Source organism: Ovis canadensis, chromosome 1, assembly GCF_042477335.2.
Source record: "Ovis canadensis isolate MfBH-ARS-UI-01 breed Bighorn chromosome 1, ARS-UI_OviCan_v2, whole genome shotgun sequence".
NCBI classification, from domain to species: Eukaryota; Metazoa; Chordata; class Mammalia; order Artiodactyla; family Bovidae; genus Ovis; species Ovis canadensis.
The window spans coordinates 47,591,903-47,602,112 of NC_091245.1; the positions used below are offsets into that span (position 1 = coordinate 47,591,903).

The 10,210-nt window shown below is 40.4% G+C and overlaps 1 non-coding gene across 1 annotated transcript; it reads left to right on the forward strand.

The window, feature by feature from the left end:
- The first annotated feature begins 9,602 nt into the window (after positions 1–9,602).
- Positions 9,603–9,674, forward strand: TRNAW-CCA (transfer RNA tryptophan (anticodon CCA)). The gene has a single exon. It is a non-coding gene; the product is annotated as a tRNA-Trp (tRNA).
- Positions 9,675–10,210: the final 536 nt, after the last annotated feature.

A 10,210-nucleotide genomic window follows, 5' to 3' on the forward strand; every position in this document is an offset into this window, starting at 1 on the left:
CCTGGGTCAGAAAGATCCCCTGGAGAAGGAAATGACAATGCTATCCATATTTTTGCCTGGAGAATTCCATGGACAGAGGAGCCTGGTGGGCTATAGTCCATGGGGTCCAAAAGAGTCAGACAGACTGAGCGACTAATACTTTCACTTTTCACTTTCACTTATGCGTAAGACTATGATGCGAAGACAGTGGAGAAAGCTGTGTAAAAGCAGGATGTGGTGATTGTAGAATGTGGTGCCTTTTGTCTATTCCTGCCTGTCTACCTGTTAGTGGTGAAGCCAGACCTTGCTCCTAGTCTAGGTTAGAATCCGGTTATTCTCTGAATTAACCTTTAATTCCTGCCATTGCCATTAACAGAGAATTCTTTTGGAATTGTAAAGCTGTGAATTCCTTGGGAAAGGGGGACTATGAATTTGGAAATGTGAGCATGGACTTTTCTGGGGCCAGAACACCACGTTAATCAGGAGCACCCCGTGCTAGGATCAGGGGCCCAGAAGCCACTGAATGAGGAAAGTAGGAGGGCAGTTTACTAATGAATATTGCTGCCTGTTATTTGGCAAGGACCCCACATAGAAGGAAATGGCAACCCACTCCAGTATTCTTGCCTGGAGAATCCCATGGAGGGAGGAGCCTGGTAGGCTATAGTCCACGGGTTTGCAAAGAGTTGGATACGACTGAGCTACTTCACTTTCACTTTCGCATACATTATCCTAGTTAGCCTTCACAATTATCCTACTAGGCAGATGTTATTAACCCTGTTTTACAGAAAAGAAAATCTTAAATCTAAGAGATGAAATAACTTACTAATGTTTCCCAGTTAATAAATCATGAAGGCAAGATTTGAGCCCTGTTCTAAACGGCTCAAAATCTGTGCATTTTATGCTATACCATATCACTAGAAGCGAAAAAAATGGTGACACAGACAAACTTAGGCACCATTACTTTGTGTTATTAATGCTTGCCTAACACTATGTACTTTCAGATGGTAAAGAATCTGCCTGCTATGCAGGAGACCCAGGTTTGATCCCTGGGTTAAGGAGATCATTGGAGGAGGAAATGGTAACCCACTCCAGTACTTTTGTCTGGACAGTTCCATGGACAGAGGAGCCTAGCGGGCTACAGTCCATGGGGTTGCAAAGAGCTAGACATGACTGAGCAATTAACATACACATGTACTTTAATCAAGCTGAATATATGGAATAATAATGGAATATAATGTAAAATAAGGTGTATTTTTTATTTGATAAGAACAGCCTTACCTTTAGGACTCTGGAGGTCACTGGAGTGGAAGTGTGCAAATTTCATGAGGGCCTAAAGTGTTTTTTAGGAGAAAAAACCTTATAAGTCTCCAAACCAGCTTTCAGCACTCAAGTAGATATGCCAGTGTATTTATTACATAGGTAAAACAAGAGGGACCAAACCTGAAATACATAAGTAAACCCTGGAGGGATAACCCAGGGAGTCTTTTAGGACATCTCTCTGGTGGAAAGTTGGGTTCAGAGTTATGTTTATCTGAATATTAAAAGAAACATAGCCTAAAATGCACCCACAAGGTGTTAAGTAGGACATAACTACACAGTGCCATCACCTGGAATGGGCTGTGGAGTTCCTTTCTACTGTGTTATAGCTTTCCTTAAGAATATTATTTCCTCTCTAGTCTATGCTTGAGGGACATGTTAAAATCCTTTATCCCTAAATTCAGTCTGTTATAGCCAGTGCCACCTAAGTCCCTCAGGGACACCCTCCTCCTTTAGGCATTTCTCTTGAATAATTTAATTTTCTCTCTTACATGATTGGCGCTGGCCAGGGTTGGCAGTACCACTGGGGTGGCATGGTGAAATGATTATTCCTACTGACTAGCATGGTACTCCTTTGGCAGGATCATATGCAATTTTGGATGATTCTCACTTACATAGGACATAGGATGAACTCAGGTTTCTGGATACACATAACTGAACTCTGACCCTTGACTGTGTATATATGCTCATTTAGCTGCTCTTGCCTGTTTCTCCACTATAAAGAACCTGAATGTATCTATCATGTTATGAAGCAGGTGCTTTTGGAGAAAATTAATATGTGTTCTAATTGGCAAGCTGAGGAAGTAGTCTGAAAAAGGGGAAAATTCCAAAACATTAATCAGGGGAAAAATAAATAGACAACTTTTTGTGCCAGTAAGAAAAGTATAGCATCAACATGAGCATTAGACACCTCTGAGTGCTAAGCTTTAATAACAGGGAGGGACACAGTGTAATAATAGGCCCAGATCTTGATTACTTTTCCTAATGAGAGTGAAGCACAGCATGGAAAAGTGACAACTTGAGATAATTCAAAATGTCACATTAGCTTTGGGTTTCAATCTCTTCTATAACCAGTCTTCATAAAAACTGCTAATGAGTAGTAAATTAGACTGATTTGAGTTTTACTTCAATTTGCTTCTTGTGCAAATCTTTAGAGAAAGGGTGTAAGGCAGTGGGATGTCATAGATAGCATATTAGAGCAGAAGTCAAGCAACCTGAGTTAGAGGCTGCACTCTGCAGTTAACAATCTGTGAGGCTCTGGGCAAGGCAGGCAAAGAAATTAGCTGTTCATGAACATCTGTCGGGCGCCATGCATTGTGTTAGGTCCAAAGGAGACAGGTAAATAAGGCTGGTGCCATGTCCTCGAGCTGCTCACAGTCTGGTGGTAGAGAGATAATGCAGAAAGATAATATGTAGAAAGATAATCAGAATATCTTATGACAAGTCTTTCATAGAGTTATGGGCAATGAACTATGGGCATTCAGAATATAGCACTGTGATTAACAATGAGAAAATCAAGAAGGGTACATGTAAGTAATAATGAAAATAATTAATGCATTTTAGGAAGTACCAATACATTGAAAAGAGTAAAATGAAACAGATATTAACTTTAATCACATATTTTATTTAATCCAAAGTACTATTTCAACATATAGTAGATATAAAGTTGTTAATGAAGTAAGTTTACACCCTTTTTTAAACTCTTTTTTTACTAAGTCTTAGAAATTCAATGTGACATACAGTCACACAGCACATTTAAATTTGGACTAGCCACATTTCAAGTGCCTAGTGGCCACATGTGGCTAGTGGTTACCATCTTGAACACTGTAAGATTAGTCTGCATCTATGTCCGAAAAGCGGAGAAGGCAATGGCACCCCATTCCAGTACTCTTGCCTGGAAAATCCCGTGGATGGAGGAGCCTGGAAGGCTGCAGTCCATGGGGTCGCTGAGGGTCAGACACGACTGAGCGACTTCACTTCTACTTTTCACTTTCATGCATTGGAGAAGGAAATGGCGTCCCACTCCAGTGTTCTTGCCTGGAGAATCCCAGGGACAGGGGAGCCTGGTGGGCTGCTGTCTATGGGGTGACACAGTCGGACACGACTGAAGTGACTTAGCAGTAGCATGTCCAAAAAGACTTAAAGCATTTGTGCACCAGTCAATGAGGGATTCCTAGCTTAATATGAGGACAGGCAAAAAGGACGTAGGGGCTTTAATTCTCAATAGCAGTGGTTCTAATATATGGGTTCATAAACTGATTCTGGACTGAGTTCATAAGAATCTTCTAGGAAGCTTGCAAAAGGCAGATTACTGGATCTTTGAGGTTTCAAATAATTGGATTTCGGTAGAGCTTACAAATATGTATTTTATAAAAGAACTCTGATTATACCTAGGTGTGTGCAAGACTGGGAACTACTGACAATCCACTGAATAGGAGGCACCTGTGATGATCATAAAGGTCATTTAACTTTAGGTAGCATCAGCAGAAGAATGGTTCTCTGTGTGGATGAGCTGCAAGTTAAGTATTTCTTGAGAAGCTACATCTTTTCTCTCGGACTGGTGTGGTGTCTAGAGTGGTCCTCCCTCCCCATTAGTTCTGTCTACTTGTTCAGCTGAGAGTTGATGGTGTCTCTGCACCAAGCTTCAAGAAAGTGTGCTTATTTCATTTGCCCATTTGAGTCACACATTTTTGTCTGATGTCTTTCAAATGAGTTGTCCCAAACTTGGCTATGAGATCCTTCTTGTTGACACTAAAAAAAAAAAAAAAAGAAATCTTTCATGAACCCCTCTCCAGGTTTACCACATCAGAAACTTAGGGAGTGGGGCCTCAAATGGTTATTTTTACAAACTCCCCAGGGATCACTTGGTGTCAGAAAAGTACATCACTTGGTGTTATAGTGACCTAAAGAGTCTTTGGGAATGTATAACTAAGATTACTACTCTCATTGCTAGATTTTAGAGCTATTTTGCCACCATATAGAGTGTGGTATAATGGCCTTAGGCAGTCCTTGTTTGGTATTTGGCTCTAGCTTACTAACTGTGTGATCTTGTTATTTACCATATTTGACTCTTTGTTTCCTTATGAGTAAAATGGGAATAATAATCAATTAATAAGGCTATTGTTAGTGCCCTGGGTCTCACTTCTTTGTTCTCTTTATGTTTGATCATTCTGTGATCTCATTTGGTCTGATGACTTGATGAGCTTTTAAGCTGATAACTTTCCAACTAACTTGCCCTCTTTCTTTAACCTGGACCATCTGTGACTAACTGCTTTAAGCATATTTTTACTTGAGTATATGATTAGTTTCTCAAAATAATAACATGCCTAAAGCATCACTCCCTAATCAGTGTCCAAAATCAGTTTCAACTGTAATTTGACTCATCTTGCTGCTGCTGCTGCTGCAAAGTCGCTTCAGTCGTGTCCGACTCTGTGCGACCCCGTAGACGGCAGCCCACCAGGCTCCCCCATCCCTGGGATTCTCCAGACAACAGCACTGGAGTGGGTTGCCATTTCCTTCTCCAATGCATGAAAGTGAAAAGTGAAAGTGAAGTCACTCAGTCGTGTCTGACTCTTAGTGATCCCATGGACTGCAGCCTACCAGGCTCCTCTGTCCATGGGATTTTCCAGGCAAGAGTACTGGAATGGGTTGCCATTGCCTTCTCTGCTGACTCATCTTAGTAAATGGCAATGCCAAACTTCCAGTTGCATAGGTCAAAAACCTTGGACTCATCCTTGATTCTTTTCTTTCACATTAGCAAATCTTGTCATCTCTGCTTTTAAAATTATACAAAATTTGATAACTTTTCATCAAGTCTACCATTACCATTCTGGTTATTTCTTGTCTTGATTATTTCAATAAGATAAACTATTTTCCTTTTTTGTTTCCTTCCTTTTTCCATTGTTTGTTCTCAACAGTGCAGCCAGAGCTACTTACTATTTTTTACCCAAGGATACCAGAGATTTTTAAAAAAAGTTAGGAACCTGATCAATTTTGTGAGACTTTCATGAGAAACAGGACACCGGTCCAGCAAATATTTTGAGGGGGGCTCTTTGGCTGAGATATTGGGTCCTTATTCCCATAAAACTTGCTAACATAGATTTGTAATTTGATTGTTCTTTCTTCTGGAAAGTGGGTATCTATGGAATTTATTACCTGTTTTTCCATTTCTAGGGATTTTCCTAACCACTGTCCACATGACTATAGCAGGAATTACTGTGTTGATTAAGTGTGGCCATATTCCCTTAAAATGTGGTTGAGCAAGTAGTGAGCATCTATACCACAATCAGTGAGTTTATTTCAATAGAATTTGGACTCAGGACTGAGACATGAGCTTGAATCTCCATAAGTACATGTACTGGGTTGAATTGTGCCCTCCTCAAATATATGTTCAAGTCCTAACCCCTTCCCAACCCCAGATATCCCTGATAACCCTGGGGAGTGACTTTATTTGGAAATAGGGTCTTTGCAGATGTAACCCAAGTTAAAATGGGGTCTGAGGAGCAAAGGCAAGTTTACAAGAAAGAATGATACTGGTAAGTTGAGAGAAGCCAGAGAATAAATCCTAATAGCATTTGAAGTTCTTTTTCCAATTTTGCTTGAGCCCATACTGAGCACCAACAGTATTTCATTTACATTTCCAGGTCAGTTTTAGTTAGTTTCTGTTACTTGCAACCACAATAATACTAGTCAATTCATTCTTCCTCCAGAGGCCCTTCTTTTGTGGATCAGCTTTTCCTTCTGGACTTCATGTATTTAGAAACATAACTCTTCCCTTACTCTTTTAATTGTTGTTATTGTTCAGTCACTTAAGTTTTTTCTGACTCTTTGAAGCATGTCCTGCAGCAGGCCAGGTTTCCCTGTCCTTCACTATTTCCCAGTTTGTTCATGTCCATTGAGTCAGTGATGCTCTCTAACGATCTCATCCTCTGCTGCCCCCTTCCCCTTTTGCCTTCCATTTTTCCTAGCATCAGGGTCTTTTCTAATGAGTCAGTTCTTCGCATCAGATGGCCAGAGTATTGAAGCTTCAGCTTTAGCATCAGTCCTTCCAAAGAATATTTGGGGTTGATTTCCTTTAGGATTGACTAGTTTGATCTCTTTGTTTCAACTAGCAATAGTTTAAAGCATCACTGATTTATCTCTTGGGACTCAAGGCAAACAGTTTGTTTTTTTACTTGAATGCTATGGATTTGGAAATGACTCCCACAGAAAGATAAACTATAATAATGAAAAAAATCTATCATTAGATAAATTTTCCTTGTTTCATGACTTCTGTAGAGACCATTACACTGGAGGGCTTTCCGAACTTCATTTTTGAAAACCTGCTGAATATAAAGTACTGTTCTAGGTGCTGGAGGAATACAAAGATGAATGAGACATTGTTACTTTCCTCAAAGAGTTTAGAGATTAGTAAAGGATGAGACCTGAAAACAATACAGTAAAAGCTAGGATGGGACAAAGCAAGTGCTATGATAGAAGTGGGATCAATAGGTTCAGAAGAGAGTGTGTTTATTTCTAACTGGGGTTATCAGTGAAGGATGAATGATGTGAAGAATTTTGAAACATGGAGATAGATGATCCCTCACTGTTAGAAAAGCTAGGTTAAATGTCCCTGTTAAATACTCTCGCAGCTTCCTGTTCATCTTCTTATTCAGTGTGCATTTTCACCACTGCACTGCAAGTTCTGTAAGAGCAGTGATCACATTGGTCATGGTCAGCATTACATCTTCAGAGCTTACCATTATGCTTAGTACATAGCAGTTGTCAAAATATGCTTTTTGCATGAGTGAATGAACTAGGAAAGAATGTCATGCCACATGGAGAATGGAGCAGGAGGGTGATTCTCTCTTTGTGTGGTTTTAAGGACGTCAGTGAGAACAGCTCATGTAGTTTTACTCTGGTATTAATGTGACTAGTTACACCTCATATGTTTTTTCCTTTCTATTTCAACCAGCAGATTCTATCGGCTCTATTTAAGTCACTGAAAAAATAATTTGTCTGATTGGTCCATCTTTTCCAGTTGGGCCATAAATGTCAGTGGCCAGTTGTATACTGGCTATCTTAGGGTCATTTTTTTCTACCAATAGGTCAGTCATCCATAACTGGAAAAAAGTTCTGTAGTTCAAAACATGAATGTCTAAAGAGTTTGACCTAGTTGTGGAATAATTTAACTTAGAAGAAGATTTGGATTTAGCAGGCAATGACTGATCTACCTAGAATATTCCTCCCCTACAATAGCCTAATATGTACCATGAAAAATTGTCTTCCCCACGTTTATCACAGAGACAAGAGCTTGGTAGACAATGTTAAGTAAGGTAGGAGATGATCTGATTAGAATAGATGGAAACACATATTCAAAGAGCAAAGTGACCAGCATAGAAATACGGCTTTCGATCCAGGTGTCCCAGCGTTCCTGTGCACGTGAACATGCTCCGTCTGTTACGTCGTGTCTGACTCTTTGCAACCCCATGGACTGTAGCCCGCCAGGCTTCTCTGTCCATTAGATTCTTCATGCGAGAATACTGGTGTGGGTAACCATTCGCTTCTCCAGGGTATCTCCCCAATCAGGGATTGAACCTGCAACTTCTGCACTCACAGGCGGATTCTTTACCAATAAGCCACTAGGAAAGAACCCCAGTGTTTCTACATATAAGAGATAGCTCCTTATTTTCCCCATCCTCTGTTTTCTCTGCCTGCTTCTAACTTTCTCCAGAAAGAAGGAAAGAAATCTACAGAATTTGTCTTTCAGTTCAGTTGCTCAGCAATGTCTGACTCTTTGCAACCTATGGACTGCAGCACACTAGGCTTCCCTGTCCATCACCAACTCCCAGAGCTTTCTCAAACTCATGTCCTCAAGTCAGTGATGCTATCCAACCATCTTATCCTCTGTCAGCCTCTTCTCCTCCTGCCTTCAATCTTTCCCAGCATCAGGGTCTTTTCCAAGGAGTCAGTTCTTCGCATTAGGTGGCCAAAGTATTGGAGTTTCAGCTTTAGCATCAGTCCTTCCAATGAATGTTTAGGACCAGTTTCCTTTAGGATTGACTGATTTGATCTCCTTGCAGTCCAAGGGACTCTCAAGAGTCTTCTCCAACACCACAGTTAAGAAAGCTGTGGTTACATACACACAATGGAGTATTACTCAGCCGTTAAAAAGAATTCATTTGAATCAGTTCTGATGAGATGGATGAAACTGGAGCCGATTATACAGAGTGAAGTAAGCCAGAAAGAAAAACACCAATACAGTATACTAACACATATATATGGAATTTAGGAAGATGGCAATGACGACCCTGTATGCAAGACAGGGAAAGAGACACAGATGTGTATAACGGACTTTTGGACTCAGAGGGAGAGGGAGAGGGTGGGATGATTTGGGAGAATGACATTCTAACATGTATACTATCATGTAAGAATTGAATCGCCAGTCTATGTCTGACGCAGGATGCAGCATGCTTGGGGCTGGTGCATGGGGATGACCCAGAGAGATGTTATGGGGAGGGAGGTGGGAGGGGGGTTCATGTTTGGGAACGCATGTAAGAATTAAAAAAAAAACAAACAAAAGCTTCCATTCATTAATGGCATTGTCTTAATTTTGAATAAGATTTTCAACTAAGTACAGAATTTATACATTATTATATATTTATGTTTTCTTTTCCTAACTGAGTTGTGGTTTCTAACCCATTCTCTTCTCCCTTGGAAGGTGGATTGGGCAAAAGAAATAAATGAAATTCACATCCATATGATTAATGCAGTTGTGGAGGTGAAGAAATTCAGACCTGGTGATTCTAGATTTTTTCCTAAGTTTAAGTGAGGGAGTCAGAGAACACAACAAAACACCACTACTAACAAAAAGGAATCCCTTCATATTGTGCAATATGACTGGGTGTATATGCATATGGCTGTTGGAGATACTGTTGGCAGCTAAGATGAAGTGAAGGAGGCAGGAAATTTGAGTGACTGGCTGGCATGAGTATTTGAGATGTACTTGGCATCCATTTAACTATGTTTCTGCCTCCTAGTTCTTAACTTGATTCAGTAATTTTAATAAATCACTTTGTAGGCCTAAAGTTAATAAGGAAATCCCACTGCTTAGCTTTGCCTTGAGGCAGCATAGGCACATTTTGTAGTGTTGTATTTGGCTGAAATTCATCTCTCTGTTTGACTATATTCAAAGATGGTTTCTTGCTATTCATTACAATGTGTATGGACTCAGGTTGAGAGAAATGACCAACAATCTGAAGCATCTCTACCTTCATAGACCAGGGCTATAAAGACAAAGCTGAGCAGTAAACTTGACTTAGGCCTCCTCCCTGGTGGCTCAGAGGTTAAAGCGTCTGCCTCCAATGCGGGAGACCCAGGTTCGATTCCTGGGTCGGGAAGATTCCCTGGAGAAGGAAATGGTAACCCACTCCAGTATTCTTGCCTGGAGGATCCCATGGATGGAGAAGCCTGATAGGCTTCAGTCCATGGGGTCCCAAAGAGTCGGACATGACTGAGCGACTTCACTCACTCAACCTTTCCTAAGCAACAGGTAGTGATGGCAGTAACAGGCCAGCATTAAAAAGACTTTTTTTCAAGATAAGTTACCCTACAACTAGAAGCACCTCACAAGAACAACATTACTAATTATTCCAATGATTGAAAGGGCTAAATTTTAATTGTGACTTTCCTCCTTGCCCTCAGCATTGTAGAACCCTATAGCTAAGACTACTAGTTGCTACTCAATAGTCATATTTCCTTCTTATTCCTAATTGGAAGATTTCTTGGACTTCACCATGCCTAGATGCAATACCTGGAACCATGTCAGCTTTCTTATAGCAATGCAGAGGACTGGCTCAAAGACAAAACAGACACATGGGTAATTATACACTAAAATATAAAAAGGACTTGTTGGGTCCCCAAAGAAGTCATTAAG